Raw genomic sequence first — 19087 nt, forward strand, 5'->3', positions numbered from 1 at the left:
CAAAGTAGCGAGTCTTTGCTGTTGCTCATTGAGGCATTGCTCTTGATCATCAATTCGTTGTTGTTGTTGCTCAATGATTGCTTCATATTATGTATTTCTCATTCACGAGATTTTGTGTTGATTACTAAAAAACTTTGATGGCAAGACAAATTTACCAACTCCATGAACCCGACTGGGCCTTTCTTTAGTGCCTAATGCTAAAGACAAAGGATCTTCGTCATACTGGGTTACTGGTTCATTTTGATAGCATAATCATCTTGAAAGATAATAATAAGATGGGCTATAACAATAAATCTATACAAGTTAGTATACAATCATACATACAACCACAATGCCAATCATATATTATATTAAAAAAATAGTTATACATATAATCTTTTTTGTCATTTTTTCGGTTGTTTCATCTATAAAGGATCCATCATTCCGTAAATGTCCTTGTTTCCAAACATCCCATCTGAAAACTTCAATGCCAGAACTCGCTGATTCCTATTAAATTACTACAATAAAAAAATTAGAATGTATGAAAAGAATATTCATAAATATTCATTAATGAGTATAAAATAAATGTGCAAATACATACAAGCTCATACTTCACATTTGCATATCCCTTTCTCACTATCCGATGGTGATATTGTTGTTTAGTCCGAATGTTCCGTTGATTTTCTTTGATTTTTTACAAAAGAAAAAAATTACGTCAATCACATATGAAGATCAAAGGCTATATTGCATAAAGACTTATAAACAATATTTTTGGTAATGGGTTTGCGTACTAATAAATCTTCTGAAAGTCGATATCGAACAAAATTTATCCAATCTTCAACACTTATCACATCTGCATATGCCGCAGGTGGAATAGCCAATGCATCACCTTGATCAGCTAGTGGTACAATATATTAGGTTGTCAATCTACTTTTAAAGTCTCTGAATACTTTCTCAGCAGATTGTAACACCATTTTTTTACAGTTAATTGGGATGTCGAACCACTCTTAAATTATTTAACACAATTAGTAAGAACACATTGAATTTTAATTAAATGATCATTTAACAAAATTTATGAAATAATTGAATAAACATACCACAATCGACTACCTTATATCATCATTTAGATCATCAAGAACTCGTTGCCAATCATTGTACGTAATTAAAATCCTACGACAGACGATGGCTCCAATATGAGTAGCCATTTTGGTAGCTCTTTCAAGACACAAGCTACCCACTTTGATTGAAGTCAACGTGAATTTTTGTGTCACTCACTTTAATTTGTTCATTTGGCCCCCTTCCTTTTTTTTTGGCCTATAGGTGTATCTTTTACATGTTCAATAGAAAGAGAATGATGTTGTTCGAAGTTCATAATATTGCGATTTTGATCATAATTATTCAAATTACACAAAATGATCGTCTAAATTTAACACTGTACTTAATTAAATACAACCAATACCATACATACTACGTACAGAAACACCATTCAACAAACTAATCAGTAATGTGCTCAAATACACCCTTCAGCAAACCACTTAGAAATACCATTCAGCAAACCATTCAAAAATACCATTCAGTAAACCATTTAGCATATGATTCAACATACCAATATCATACAACAAGGTTCAGCAAACCACATTATTAATAGAAAACTACATAGAAACAGCATACATACAATGATAGGTGCTTGGACGACTATGCTTATGGTGAAATTAATAAAAATATATATCATATGTAAATAGTAAAGAACAAAAAAAAATAGCTCTATCAAATAATATAAATAATATAGTAAACAAAAATTATAAAGACATATCAGTAAATAAAAAGGTGTGCGTCATTGATTTGCTGAAGGTCGGTGATGACAATAGGGATAAAAAAACCAAAAGTCTGATAGAAATGTGTTTGTGAGTTTGGTTTGGTTGATTAATATAACTTTTAATCGTTTTGTGTACTAACAGTTTGTGATTTCGATGTCCAAGACAGGGAATGAATATAAAATTTATTATTAAAGGCATTTTTCCTCAAAAAACGTCTTTGATAATTCTGAACAAAAATTATTAAAGGCGTTTTGAATAGAAAATCACCTTTAATAATTATGTACAAAAATTAAAAGAAATTAATGAAGGTGTTTGTTTTAAAAAAATACCTTCAATAATTATGTACGTAAATTAGGAGGAATTAGTGAATGTGTTTTTCTAGAATAAATGTCTTCACTAACATCTTAAAATTTGCATTATAAAAAATTGAAGGTATTTTTCACTAGAAGACACCTTTAATAATCTCAAAAATTTTAAAAGAAAAATATTGAAGGCGTTTGTTCTAAAAAAATGTATTCAATAATTATGTATGTAATTAGAAGAAATTAGTGAAGGCATTTTGCTAGAATAAATGCCTTCACTAAACGTCTTAAAATTTGAGTTGTGAAAAATTAAATGCATTTTTTACTCGAAGACGCTTTTAATAATCCCAAAAATTTTAAGAGAAAATTATTTAAGGCTTTTGTTCTAAAAAATACCTTCAATTATTATGTACGTAAATTATAAGAAATTAGTGAATGCATTTTTTTAGAATAAATGCCTTCACTAACTATCTTAAAAATTGACTTGTGAAAAATTAAATGCGTTTTTCACTAGAAAACGCTTTTAATAATCTCAAAAATTTTAAGAGAAAATTATTGAAGGTGTTTGTTCTAAAAAAATGCCTTCAATTATTATGTACATAAATTAGAAAAAATTAATGAAGGCATTTTTCTAGAATAAATACCGTCACTAACCATCTTAAAATTTGAATTGTGAAATACTGAAGGCATTTTTCACTGAAAGACACTTTTAATAATCTCAAAAATTTTAAAAGAAAATTATTGAATGCATTTATTCTTAAAAAATGCCTTCACTAATTGTCCTAAAGTTTGAGTAGTGGAATATTGAATGCGTTTTTCACTAGAAAATGCCTTCAATAAATTCTTTCAATAAAAAAAAATTAGTCAAAGAATTTTTCTGAAATAAATGCCTTCAATGATCCCTTAAAATTTTAGAAGTGTAATATTAAAGGCGTTTTGTACAGAAGATGCCTTTAATAATCTCAAACAATTTTTTTAAAAAAATTATTGAAGACATTTTTAGTAGAAAATCACTTTCACTGATATTCACAAAAAAAAAAGAAAAGAATTATTGAAGATGTATTATGCAAAAAATACCTTCAATAAATACACCATAAAAATTAGATGAAATTTTTAAATGCATTTTTAGGGCGTAAACGCCTTTAATAATCCCAAATAATTCTACTACGACTCTGTTGATGGCGCTTATAATATATTCAAAAAATATATATGAGAAAATTATTGAAGGTGTTTTTCTTAGTAAACGCTTTCAATAATTCGGTCCAATAAAATTGTCTCCAAATTTAGCGTATCCAATCACCAATTTAAAGCTTCATCTTTATTATTTTACTATTTTTCTTTCCAGACCAACTACAATTTACTTTCTTTTTTCTTCAGCTTTTAGTATTCGAGCATTGTCTTTTAGAACCCTATTTTGACTATTCATTAGTTATTTACTGATATTTTTACTTAATTTGACTATTCTTCAGCTTTTGCAATTAACGATTTTCTTTTTGGTTTAAACAATTTTCTTCAAAACCCACCTTCCTTAAATACCCATTTGTAACCCATCATCCATGTCCCTTTCCCTTTCATTTTTTTTAGGTTTTTTCTATACTTGTTTTACCTTATTTCAATCTTAACTACAAAAACTCTTAGGTACTGTCTACGTTAGCAGTAGATTTTAACATTCATAATATCAGGTACCTTATAAAATACTTCACAATAAGAAGTTCTCATTTTTTTTGTAAGTACTAGTCTTGTTATTATCTTTTGTTTAAAATATAGTAAACTTAAGTATTTGACATGTTCGTTTTCATATAAATTATTTATATACATTTAGTCTGATAATGTAACAAGTACTAAATGGATAAAAGTTGGATGCAAAAGTCAAGATTAAGTCAAGAGTACAGAGATGAAATGGAAAATTTTCTTAATTTTATATTTGAGAATACAAGTGAAGATAGTATAATATTATCCCATGAGTGAAGTGAGCTAATATAGATTGGCAAATGTGTCAAGTTATTTTTGAACATTTAATTTATATTGGATTTCTCTCGGGATATGTTAATTAGTATTTTCATTGAGAGTTTGTACTATCAAGGTCTTTCACTAAAGTTTCTTTAACTTCAAAGGCTCTCCAACACCAACATGATCCTTTTATAGCAGATGACATTTAAAGTATGTTGCGAGAAGTTTTTAACATTCATAACCAATATTTTCATACTCATAACTTACATTTTCATAATCTTTCTCCCCAAAATGATAGATTTAATCACTCTAATGTTGAAATGAATGAATTTGGCGAACATGGGATAGGTATATGTGACCAACAACCTAGAGGAGAAGCATCAAAGTTTTATATATTGCTTGAAGATATGAATGAAGACTTTATAAGGGCTCAAAGCATTCAATGTTATCTTTCTGTGTTCGTCTTTTTCACTTAAAATACTTATATGGATGGATAAAAAATTCTCTAACTTTATTATTGGAGTTCATGAAAGAAATGTTTTCTTTTGTAAAAATCTCTGAATCTTGTAAGGAATAAAAAAAGATGATCAAGGATTTAGATCTCATATATAAAAAAATTCATAGTTGTCTCAATGATTGTATGTTGTATTGGGGTGATAAAAAAAATAAAAAATCTTATCATGTGTGTGGTATTTCTCATTGGGTGGATAAAAACTCTGATGAAAGGTCGAATGAGGATGGTGATAAAGTCAATGTAAAAAAGAAGCCCGCTAAGGTTTTATGTTATTTTTTATTAATACTAAGACTTTAATGACTCTCATGTCTTTTAAAATTACAGATTTAATAAGGTGACAACATGAGAAACGGATAAATGATGGATTATTGAGGCATTCTGTAGATTTTTTGGCATGAAAATCATTTTATTCTAGGTTTTCAGATTTTGCATTTAATCCTCGAAATGTTATGCTTGGACTAGCATCTGACAGATTCAACTCGTTCAAAATGATGAGTACTTCTTATAGTACTTGACCAATTGTATTGATTTCTTATAATTTGTCACCATAGATTGTTATGAAGCAATAGTCATTTATATTGTCTATGATAATTTTCAAAAAAAAAAAGTTTGAGTAATGATATAAACATCTACCTACAACCTATTATTAAAAAGTTAAAGTAATTATGAGAATAAGTTGAGACCTATGATGTATAAAAAAAAAATAACTTCAATATGCGTGTTGTTTTATTATGGACTATCAATGATTTTTTTGTTTATACAAATTTATCTAGTTTGAGTACAAAAGGTCATTATAATTGTTCATGTTGTGCTACACAGACATATTCGAAGTGGTTACCTCTGGTAAAAAGTTTTGTTATATGAGACATCATCGATGATTAGATGATAATCATCGATTTAGATTTTTAAAATATATCTTTGATGAAACTGAAGAATTAAAGAGATCACTTTTACCCATTAGTGGATTTAATATCTTATCAAAGTTAAAAGACATCAATTTCACTTATGAAAAAATGAGTCCATTAAGAAAAAGAGTGAAGGACATCTTTGAAAGTGTACAACCTCATATTATGCAAGTTGGTGATACTGATACTAATGTTGGTGATCTTGATGTTCAAAGTGACGAAGAATATGACCCCAATGAGTTTGAGTTATGAAAAAAAAGTATCTTTTTTTAGTTGCTTTATTGGGAATATAATTTATTATGCCATAACCTTGATTTAATGCACATAGAGAAGAATGTTTACAAAAATTTTATTGGGACAATTCTCAATGTGAATAGAAGATCAAAGGATGACTTAAAGAGTCGACTTGACCTAGTTGATATGAGGATTCACCCAGACCTTTATCCGAAGTTACTTTCTAATGGTAAATATCGATTGTTTGTTACTTATTTTGGGATTTCTAAACTGAAAAAGATGTGTTTTACAAGGTTTTGAAAAATATCAAAGTTTTAGATGGTTATGCATCGAATATATAGAGATGCATGAATATGAAGGAGCGAAAACTTTCTTCATTGAAATCACATGATTATGACATTTTGATGTAAAACTTACTTTTAATTGCTTTACGTTCATCAATGTCAAAGTAAGTCACTTCTGTAGTAATTGAATTGAGTAACATATTTAAATCTCTATGTGGGAAATGTATGAATGTGGAAGAGCTTAACAAATTTTAAGATCAAGCTGCGATTACTTTATGCCATTTAGAGAAGATTTTCCCTTCAAACTTCTTTACTATTATGATGCGTTTGATTATTTACCTTCTATATGAAGCAAAAGTTGGTGGGCCAATTTATTATCGATGGATGTATCCTATTGAAAGGTATTATTGTCTAATAGATTGATTAAGGTTTTATTGATGATCATGCCACTCTAGTTAAAAAGATATATGACTAATAGTTTATGCAATAGGTTTTTGGGAAAATTAAAGTCTTATTGTCACAACAAACGTTATCTTAAAGGTTCTATTGCTGAAGGATATTTAGCAAAAGAGTGTATGACATTTTGTTCTCATTATTTGAAAGATGTTGAAATGAGATTTAATAGACCATCGAAAAATATTGGTATGCAGCAACATGACTCTACTTATAGTTATCTTTTTCAAAGTTTTGGACAACCAATAGGCAAAGCTGAATTGGTGGAGTTAGATGATAAATCTTGGGCACAAGCACATTGATATGTTTTTTTTTTCATCATGACTCTATTGAATCGTTTCGCACGTAAGTTTTTTGGCAAGAAAATTATTCATTACATTAACCATAATTTATTGTATTTTTTTATTGTTAATACTTTATCATGATGCTTTATAGTGAGTATAGAAATAATTTGAGAGCTCCTGCACATTATCGACGATCAAACCCTTGAAAGCTTGATAAGTTGTTTGCTGAAAATTTTTATGAATGGTTAGGAGCAACTATAAGTAATGTCATACTTTTTTTTATGAAAAATCTACATAGAATGTTTACGGTATAATTAACATTAATAACATATATATTTATTCTACTTTTATAAGTTTGGAGTGAAATGTTTGTTAGTGAAGAGGTAAGTGTCTTTCATAATGTCTGAACAGGATTGTGAAATGATACAAAAGTTTCATCATCAATGGATTTAGATTTTACACTAAATGTCATGAGAGATTTAACGGTACATAAAATTCAAGATTTGTTGTTACTTCATCAACTACTAGCTATGCTAGTGCTAGGGACACAAACCTTTTAAAGGAAAATGTTGACTATTATGGCATGATTACTGACATCATTAAGTTGGATTATTATGGCAAGTGAAAAGTTATCTTATTTCTGTGTGATTGGGCTTATGTGAATAATGCAAAGAGCATTAAGAAAGATCAGTATGGATTTATACTTGTGAATTTTTTTCGATTGATTCACACTGACAACAACTCATTGATGAATCTAATATTTTTTCATCTTAAGTTAAACAAGTTTTTTATTCTGAAGATCCCAAAGAATTGGGTTGGTTTGTTGTTGTTCGAAACACACCTAAAAACTTATTTGATATGGGGTTAGATACAAGACATGATGTTGAATATGAAACTAAATGTTATCTTTTTGCTGAACAAAACTTGGATGAAAATATCTTCAATACCTACGCTTAGTGGGTTCACGAAGATGTTAAGGAAGACATTTATGAACCATGATGGATCATGTATATTTTATAATTTGAGTGTTTAAGACATAATATAGTAAATGATTGTATGTAATTAATATCGCATTCGTTGTTGTATATTTATTGTATTGTAAATCATACATTATTTTTTGATTTAATTAAATCGATATGTTCTTTTTGTATCGTAGGTTATGATTTCTTAACTTCTCAATATCTTTATATTTGTTCTAAATTAATATATTTTATATATTCACTTTTATGATGCAGATAAGCTATAATACGGATGAGTAGATTAAAAGAAATATATATCAGAGATATTAGTTCAGAACTGTTTGTGGCACTTGTTGATATTGGCGATGGACTGAATCCTTTAGAGGTGAATGAACGTACTATCAGATCTAACTCAATCGCTTTTAATCATTCAACTGATATTGAATCTGACAATATAGGAGACCTAGGTTTAGATAGTATCCCATCAATTGATTATGCTTTAAATTTGAATGTAGGTATCATATACCCCATATTTACAAATCGATTATAATGATAAAAGTATTATCAATTTAGAAATTTATTTTTTAATTTTTACAGTTGATAATAATGGTCAACGAAAGACCAAAGGCTGGATAACTTTGAAAGAATTGTTTGCACTACCTCCGAACGAGTGTATTGTAGTGTCTGCAAACTTTAATAGGCAATAATTGGTGAAAAGACTCAACTGTTGGCTGGATTTCTAGGCATGTGTGCCTGTAATGAAATGAAATTACCTATTCATTATGAAACATGGCATAAAGTTCTAGTAGAAGTAAAGGCCGATGCTTTAAACTTTATTGAGGTATTAATATAATTAATTACATATAAAAAATTAAGTATTTTAAATTTGGTTTATTAATTAAAACTTTTTTTTTTGTATTATTACAGTTAAGATTTGTACTTGAAATATCAATTTTATTTGTGCTTAAGTAATTGGCAAAGAAATAGAAAGATTATAGGCATAATTTGAAGAATAAGTATTTTGATAGGAATACAACTGTAGAGGTGACGATGAAAAACCTATCACATAATGTGATTAGGTGGTAATATGAACAATTAGTTAGATTTTGTTCTCAAGAAAAAGAGAGGTACTAATTTATAACTTTGTATAGTATAATAAAATAATGAAAGTGTTTTGCTTTAAGTTTGTAATATTTGTATTTCTACAATATACCAAATTATTTTTTATGACAAAAAAGAGAACAAATTAGGATTGGTAGCAGAAAGCAATAGAAATATAGCCACACATTTGCAAGAAAGCAAAAAAAAATAGTAAGTTTATGATTTTAAACTTATTCCAATGAATGAACTTTTTGTGCCATTAAAAGGTAAATATGCAAATTAACAGTTATTATACTATTTTAATAGTTTTGATAGTTTCAATACATGATATTAAACTTATCAAAAGTTTTGAACTTAGTTTAGATGGATGATATGTGTGAAAAAGTTATTGTTTATGTCTATTTAGGTAAAATTACAAATTTTTTGTTATTGTTCAATTTAAACAATTTGGATAGCTTCAATACTTGATATTAAACTTGTCTGATTGATTGAACTTGGTTTCTATGATTGATATGGGTGAAAAAGTTATCATTTATATCTATTTGGGACTATTTTTGCCTTTAAAAGGAAAAAAATACAAATTAAACTTTTGGATGGCTTTCAACAATTTGAATGGCTTCATTCCATAATAGTTTAATCCAAATAATTAAATTTGGTTGTCATGATCGATATGTGTGAAAGGCCAAATGCTTTTATTGTTTGCGTCTGTTTAAGATTATTATGTTGTAAAGGGGCCAAAATATAAATACATGATATTAAAATTATTTGAAAATTTTAAACTTGATTGACAAGCATGATATGTATGAATAAGTTACAGTTGATATGTATTCTATCAAATAACATATGTTTTTGTATAAGAGATTAAGATGGGTGATCAAATTAGACGTGTGAAATTTTTTCGCTTAACACACACAAAAAAGAATGATTTTATATGAATGTCAAAACACAAAAAATTATGGTAATTTGTAATATTTATTTTAATAGAAAGTAAATATTAACTCTTTTTAACATATTATCAATTAATCATTAAACTTGATAGTGGTATATGACTAATTTACAAGAAAAAGTGAAAGAGAAAATGGTTGTTGAAATTGAAGTAGCATTGATGGTTCTCTCAACATGCAAGAATTGAAAAATTGGATATTCATAAAAGTTACTGAAAAAGAAAGGTATGGACGGGTTTGAGGCCTTGGATTGGGTCTAACACCATCTACCTATTATGGACGTAGCTCTCAGCAATTTACATTCTCAGCAAGTCAATCTTTGCGAAACATTTAGATATTAAGAGAGGAGTTACAAACTATGCAATAACATTTTCAGCAAATGAAAGTAGACAAAGAACAGAAGTGTGCCAAAATTGAGGAAGAACATGCTAGAATAGAGCAAGAGTGTGCAAAATTTTAGCAGTTGCATGATCGATTTAATCATCTTATGAATTTTGTGCAACAACAAATTTCAGGAACTAACTCCAACTCAAGTATTATATTTAGTAAATATTTATATTTTTTAATATAAAAAAAGTTTACTATGAAGTTTTAAAAATTACATGCTATTATTCAGTAGGTTTTTGAGCACGCTAGTGACCAAGGTGAAAAAATTTTTCTATCAATTGGTAGCCTTCAAAATATATGCAATCATCAATTTCATACATTTTAATTTTTATTTTGTTAATGTATTAAAAAAATTTGAATGTTATTATACTAATTATTAAACTTTGTGTTAATTAGATGTATATTTGAACATGAATTAAGTTTATATTAATTTCATTATCTAAATTTAAGCTCGTTTATGAAAACAATAAAATTAACAGAAATTTTTTATTTTAAAAAAATACATTTATCAATTTTGCGGTGTTTGTGTTTGAGAATGTCGCTAAATGGATAATTTAATGGCGTTTGTACCATAAAATGTCACTAAGAGTAGCAGCACTATTACTAGTAAATAAGCTAAACTAGCAGCATTTTTGTGATACAAATGCCACCAAAGTAATAACGTTTTTTTTTTTTATAAAAATACTACTAAATTAACGGAGTGTCAAAGGTACAAATATTGCTAATATAGTGGCATTTTCCAAATACAAATGCCCTAATATAGTGGCATTTTTCAAATGCAAATGCCGCTAATATAACGACATTTTTCATATATAAATGCCACTAATGTAACGGCATTTTATAGAAAACGTCGTTATTTTTCGTGACGCATGTATAGCCAGCACTTTGACTAGTGTTTTTCGCAAATGCCACAAATCTTTTAGTAGCATTTATAAACGTCGCTAAACGTAAAAAAAAAATGCCACTAAAAATCAAAACCCATGTAGTGTATAATTGTCTCCTTACAAAGTTGTTGACTATAATCCTGCTATTTCAAAATTTGAGAAATTTGTATCTATTCTATCATACGATTCTCTTTTTTGGGAAGATGACTTCACAAGCTCAAAATTGATATAACTGTTTTCCCCAAATCCAACCCAAATAATCATTTTGTTATTTGTGAGAGGAACAATTAGCCTACTTGGTCCTATAACTTCACATTTTCTCAAATTTCTAAAAAATCCTTTTAAATTTTCCAAGTTTCTTGTTGTTCTTCCTTGTGTCACTCCACCTGGTCTCCACTTTTTCACTTCAACCATCTTTCATGATAGAAAATGAATTCAAGTCGCAACTTGACTGCACCACAAGAGTTACAAACATATCGAAACTCAAAAATGTCAAAATTTCGAGCCTTATTTCTTACCCTTCTGTATGATTACTTGGGTTTTCTATGTACCTAATTATTTAAATTTCAATCTCTCTTTTTATTTTAATTTTTTACCATGTTAGCATTGATGATATGGTAGTTTTCTGATGTTAACATGTTACCTTGTTTTCGAAATTATACATAAAATATCCCATAAAATTTCAATAAATACTAACTATTGGATGATAAAAAAATATTTACTCAAATATTAATTACTAAAACATGCTTCTACAATTAAATGACTAAAATAAAAAAAATCACTTAAGTTATTCTTATAATTTATCCATAAAAACAGGATGTTAGAAGTAGATGTATTCATAGGTTTGCTTGGGTCAAGTTTGGGCTGGATTCGTACTTCATATTAATAATTTAGATGCTTACGTAAGCCCAGCCCAGCTCGAAATTTTTAAGCCTTAAAATTTTTTCAAACCTGATCCAAATTAAAAAAATAAATCTTAAACTTATCCCTTAAACTTAATTTATATAATAAAAAATTTTAAAAAATGTGATTAAATTAAATTTAATGGGATTATATTTAATTCATATATATATAAATTAAAAATAAAAATTATATATGTAAAACTTATAAATAAAAATTATATAAAAATAAAAATTAAGTTTAATAAAAAATATATAATTTTTATTTTTAATTTATATATATATGTGAATTAATTTATACATAATTTACATATATATAAATAAATAAATTTATATATATGTGAATTCAGACCAGGTCGGGATGGGTTCGAACTCTAAATTTTTTATCCAAGGCTCGGCCTAACATTTAAATAGGTCTAAAAATTGTGCCTAAACCCATATAGCGGATTTTAATTTTTTAATCAAACCTATTTAAAACTTGGGTGACTTTCGAGTTTAGAAGAGTAGTCCGACTCTTGAACAAGTAAAATTAGAAGATTGTTGCTTGGAATTAACTATGATGAGACTCATGATGGAGATGTAAGTAGACCATTTGGTAATAATGATCAATAATTAAATGTTGGGTCAAGCATTTATTTTGTGTTAGTACCACTTTTCTTTGTTTCAAACAATTAAGGGTTAATAGCATGTGTAGTCCCTAAACTTTGAGCCAATTTCTATATTGATTTTTAAATTTTGAAAAGTTTTAATTGAGTCATCAGTTGTCCAAACGTGTGTTAATATGGTCTTCTATCTACTGGACCGTATAAATTATCAGTAAATCATACATCGCATGACACATAATCTTATCAACTTTTATTATGTGAAATTTTTTTATTGTTTAAATAGATTATGTGAAATTTTTTATGGCTTTTAAACAAATCATAAAAGAGAAAAAACTAAATACTAAAAAAAAAAACTTAAACCAGACAACAAAAAGACTAAAAAAAATAATAAGTTTTATTATGAAAAAGAGAATGGTTTATGAAACTGTGTGAAAGAGAAAGACAAGTGCAAGAACGATGTGACCTTATGAAGTGAAAAGATTTTGCCTACCTTGTAAAAGAAGATCGATCAAGGGGAATTGTTTGTCAACGAGGAGATCGACCAAAATGGAATCACGTGTTTTTGAGGTTATAAAAAAGGGATATCCTGAGTTGGAGGTTGAGAGAAAATAATAGTGACATTGTTTGTGGTTTTTTTTTTTTTTTTGCTTGTTTATTTATGATTTTTGATAATTTTGCATTGTTTATGATTTGGGTTATTTATTATTCCTATTTGATTTTGGATTTTTTTTAGGGTTTTTCATGTTTAGGGTTCTTGTTTGATTTGTTTAGAATTTTTCATGTTTAGGAATCGTTTGATTTGTTTATTATTCTTGTTAGAGTTTTTATGAGTCTAGTTTAGATTTAGGGATTATTTTAGGCTTCATGTTTTAGAACTTTATTATTTTAGTATCTTCTACTTGCTTTGTAAATGATACAAATTGATAGAGCAAATAACATACACTTTACATCTAATCCATTTGTTTGTCATTTTGAATTTACATACACTGTAAATCCACCCCTCTTTGCATAAATCACCGAAAAAATGTCAAAGTCAAAGGCTATATAAACTATGTTATATGGAAATTATTGCAAATGGAAAGATACAATTGGAAATATAACTCACAATAAATGAAAATAATATTTTAATCTTGTTTTGTTAAAAGAAATATGCTGGAACAGCATAAATGTTTAGTATTCTAGTACATGAATGTCAGCTTTTACAATCTTAACAATTAAGAATACCCTGATTCTTAACAAAACCAAGCTCTAATTAGTTGTATCAACTAAGATATGTTCAACAACAAAAACAACAGTAATGAATGTTAAGAAAATTGCTTTGCTACTTGAATCACCATTTTGCATTACAAATCTTACTCGTCAACCAGAGGAATATTAGTAAAACCTAAACCTTAAAAGATTAATTAAACAAAATAACTATCAGGATTAGCCCCTTTCTTCGTCCTACAAAAATTTTAAAAAGAGGAATCGATAAAGGGAATGGAAATCATTGATAACTGTCACAATTGAATTAAAGACAGAGTATAACATACAAGTACCAATAACCACTTATGCAAAAGCTTGAAAGGCAACAAAATGAAATTATTTAGTTGATCAGTTATTTTAAGTCAAAACCTCTCAATAAGATTGACTTTGTCAAGGCATATGTCAAAGATAATTATATTGATAGCTGTGACCTGCATACATACTAAATACAACTTTAAGGAACCATTTCAATAAATACATGTCATCATTCAATCTACAATTATATTTTGCATAATAAATTTCAAATCATATAGAATAAACAACAATAAACAACACTCTCAGACAACAAAATCATACCATAAACAATACTCCTATATAGGACCAAACATAAAAAAACAAAAACTAAACATATTGATATAATATCACTAATAATGTTATAGTTTCTTTAGACTCATAATTCCTATTTACAACCACCTCAACCTCCAGCAATTAAATTACATAATCAAACATTAAATTACAAAAGAAAATCTATCATCGATTCATTAATTGACATTGTTGGTTTCTATGAAATCTAGATAAAATTTTCAAATTGACAAAAAAGTTATAATTTATACTAGTTACAACTCATATAAAAACCAATTCGCTCATTGATTCTGTCATAACTTTATAAACAACCAACTTGCTAATTTATGTCATGACTTTGCTCAATGTTGATTTTATTTTTTTAAAATTTGATCCTTGATAGTGTTATGTTTTTTAACAATATTGTTTTTTATTTTTTATGCATAGTAGGAGATTCTTCTGACTTACTTCACTATAGCTTTGCATCATGAGAGCTATTCTTATGTAGTCAATATATAAAAAGATAAATAGCTTATTTTAGCTTATGTGATGTTGATAAAATGTGTTTGTTTGAACTTTATAGCATGGTAGATATGATAAGGCATATTGGATTTAATATGTATTTTTGAAAAATATCTCATAGATAGTATAAATTCGTAAAAATTACCACTGATACTGATGTGATGAAGATGTGTGTGCATATGCCTATAAATATGTACATTGTTGTTTACCAATAGTCTAGGGTATAAATTAAGTCTAATGCACAAAGGCCTAGTAACAGTGTAAAAGGGCTTAGTGTATAAGAATTTTATGAAAATGTATCTAATGAAACTATAACTGAGAGTGGAAATTTTGATTATTAGGATAATAAGTATGAGTTGAATCAGATGAAGATGATATGAATTTTGAAAATTATGTAGATCCTAACATTAAAAGTGATAGAGATACTAATCATGAAGAGATAAAAGAATTAAGAGTAAATTTTGATAATGATCTTTATTGTATTGATGGATCCAATGGTGATGATAATAGGAAAAAATGGTCTGAATTTTAAAACATTAACATGGATGATCTATATTTTATGTTGGAATGTTGTTTAAAATAAGAAGCAGTTAAAAGATACTGTGAAGAATGCTAGCATCAAGGATATAGTGATCATTAGTTTTAAGAAAAATAATAAACTGAAACTGAGGGTTGTATGTAAAGAAGGGTGTGAATGGATGTTATATGATAAGAAGTTTAGGCATGAATCAAAAGATCTTACTTGACTATAAGGATAGTGAGTATAAGTTGGATCAGGATGACAATGATGTAAATTTTAAAAATTACATAGATCCTAACATTGAAAGTGATGGAGATACTGTTCATGAGAAGATAGAAAAATTAAAAGTAAATTTTGATGATGATCTTTATTGTATTGATGGATTCGATGGTGATAATGATAGGAAAAAATGGCCTGAATTTTAAAACACTAACATGAATGACCCTATATTTTACGTTGGAATGTTGTTTAGGATAAAAAGCAGTTAAAAGATACTGTGAAGAATGAACATTAGTTTTAAGAAAAATAACAAACTGAGACTAAAGGCTATATACAAAACAAGGTGTGAATGGACATTAAATGGTAAGAAATTTAGGCATGATCTAGGCATCTTACCTATTAGATTAGAACCTATAAGTCTAAGCATTCTTATTGTAAAGACTATGATAATAGGAATATGGATTATAGGTGGTTGGTAGATAGGTATATGGAATGTTTTCTTGTTGTGCTAAATTATTCTTTAGCTTTATTTGAGAGGTAAGTATACAAAGACTATGTGTTGATTATGCCTAAGTTGAAGTTATGAAGAGCAAAATAGTTTGGCTTTGAAAAAACTTAGTGGGACTTACTTGGAATAGTATCCCAAAATAGAAAACTATGTAGAAAAATTTAAAAGAACCAACCAAGGATCCACTATTATGTGTAAGTTAGATGGTGGTTTTTTTTAAATAATATATGTTTGTCTGAAAGCATTTGCTACTGGATTTAATCATTGTAGGCTAATAATTAGTGTTAATGATTGTTATTTGAAAGAAAAATATAAAGGTCAACTGCTTGTTGTTGTAAAGATCGATGTTAATAACTACATTTACCTTATATGCTGTGGTAGAACTTGAAAATACTAAAACATAAACCTAGTTCATTGAAATATTGATGAAGGATTTGAAGATTGAAAATCAATATAGTAGGACTTGGATGTCTGACAAACAAAAGATATATTATATGCTTCTAGTTTAACTTATATATTTGTTATGTGCCATTTACTTTATTGATTTATTATGTTATCTAATAAGTCAAGTATCATCTAATCAATTGCTTTTTATTATAGGGTTTGAAAGCTTCACTTAAAAAGCTATTCCCAAAATCAGAACATAGATGTTGTGTAAGGCATTTACACAACAATTTCCAAAATGATAGTCACAGAAGAAAGTTTTTAAAGGATGCTCTATAGGCTACAACAATGGTAAGCTAATACCAGAATTTAATGCAATCATGGATAAGATAAAAGATAAGCACCTAAAAGTATTTGGTTGGCTTTCAAAGAAGCCAGCATAGGTATGGTTAAGGTCTCATTTCAACATAATCTCTAAATGTAATATTCTACTTAATAACTTATATAAGTGTTTCAATAAGTACATTTTGAATGCTAGAGACAAGCCAATTTTGACTATGTACGAAACAATTAAACATAAATTGATGAATAGATTTTATGTGAAGATGAATGCTGTGAAGAAGTATTTTAGATTGATTTGTCCAATGATTTAAAAGAAGCTTAACAAAAACAAAGAATTTTCTAGTATATAGTGGCCATAACCATCTATATAGAGAATATTTGAAATAAAAAACTTAACGGACCAGTATATAGTTGACCTAAACGAATAGTTATGTAGTTGCAAAAAATGAGAGTTATCTAGTATTTCTTGCCCACATGTAATTTCTGTAATTTTGTTTAACAAGGAGTAGGCTAAAAATTATGTGCATGAATATTACATAAGGATGATAACCCAACCTATGCTTGACGGGTTTTGACCTGATTAGACCTTTTAGGGTTGATTTTTTTTTTGAAAATTAGGTTTCGGGTTAGATCAAGTTGGGTAATTGTAGAATAAAGTTAGGGTCGAGTTTTAGGTAAACCCGCTCTGACCCAATCTAGTATGTATATAATTATTTATTTAATTATTTATTTATATATTTATTTAATTTTATATTTACATTAAAAATAATATTTTATATTTTAAAAAATATTATTTTATTAATTTCAGATCGGGTTGGATTAAGTACGATTTTACATAATATCATATCGGGTTACATTCGGATATAAAAATTAAAAAAAAAATCATTGGGTCAGGTTCGAGTATTATGAATATAGAGTTGGATCGTATTCGAGACGAGCAAAAATCCTCCAACCTAACTTGTTACCATTCTTAATATTATACTGTTGACGGATAAATAAAAATCTACAATAAAGCCATTAATCCAATCAAGGGTGAAAATTGTTGATCTCTATCTAACTACATAAACCTTCAGGGATGTAAATTAAACAACCTAGCAAACCTAAAACCAAGAAAAGAAAAAAACATGATGAAATAAAAAACACAGATGCTAAGGTTAAAAAAGCAAAAGTCACAATGTCACGTTCAAAATGTGGACAAAAGAGTCACAATAAAAGGTCTTGCAATAACATTTCACGAGTACAATCAAATGCAATTAGTAGTTTCAATTCCATAATTTTATGTAAATGTTATTGTTTCTCAAATAATCTTGAATTGATACTATTTATTTCCATTTTTTTATCCAACAATTAGGTATACCCAAATCCAACCAACAAAGCACATTTGTCCAACAGCAACAACAACAACAATTAATTCTAATTCCAGCAATAAGGAATATTGTAGCAACAAACACCAATAGCAATAACAACAATCAATTCCATTGCATGATGTAACACTTAGATGGATGTCTGATATAAGTATTTATATTTATATTTATATTGGTTAATAATGATTTAACTATATATTAATTTTATCTAATCTTCATGATTTGTTATATTTAAGGGTTCAAGTCAGACTATGTATCATAGCAATCCATCATTAGGTATGCAATTTTCACAAAGTAATACATAAAGTGCAATGTTGAATCTTACTCCTACTTCAACTTCTAATGAAGTAAATAAACAATAAATTTGGTTTTTGGTTGGCTTTAAAGTCACTATCAAATTATGTTTTTTTCTGTAATTTTTATCTTTGTGTGCAATTTAAGGTTAAACATTTCTTTCACATAGTTTAGCTTCTATAAAAAACTTGTTCAAGTATGTTGCCCAGAAAGCCTATGGCCAAGCAGCATAGTGTCTAGAAGTTTGCACAATAAATGAAGTTTGCATAGTGAATGAAGCTTGTTTTGTCCAAAATAGTATTTTTTGTTAACATTGTATTTGATTATGCTGGCAAATTTCAGTGTAGTTAGAACATTATGTTTAATTTTGCTATGAAATTTCAATGTAGCCAATTTGGAATATGAATTTGTTGGCACTGAAGTGTACAGAACTTTACATAGTGTAACTTATATTTAAGTCTTTTGAAGTGTACAGAACTTGCTAACATTCAAGTGTACAAACTTATATTTTGTTGCCATTGAAAATGAAAATATGAAATTATTACTTATGTCTATGAGTGTTATACAAACTTGTTACAAAGTGTTCTATTCTGTATAAAAATGTTCTATAAACTTATAGTCATTTCT

This window comes from Durio zibethinus, chromosome 5 (assembly GCF_047325235.1).
Source record: "Durio zibethinus cultivar Kanyao isolate XHJ-2024 chromosome 5, ASM4732523v1, whole genome shotgun sequence".
Classification (NCBI taxonomy): domain Eukaryota; kingdom Viridiplantae; phylum Streptophyta; class Magnoliopsida; order Malvales; family Malvaceae; genus Durio; species Durio zibethinus.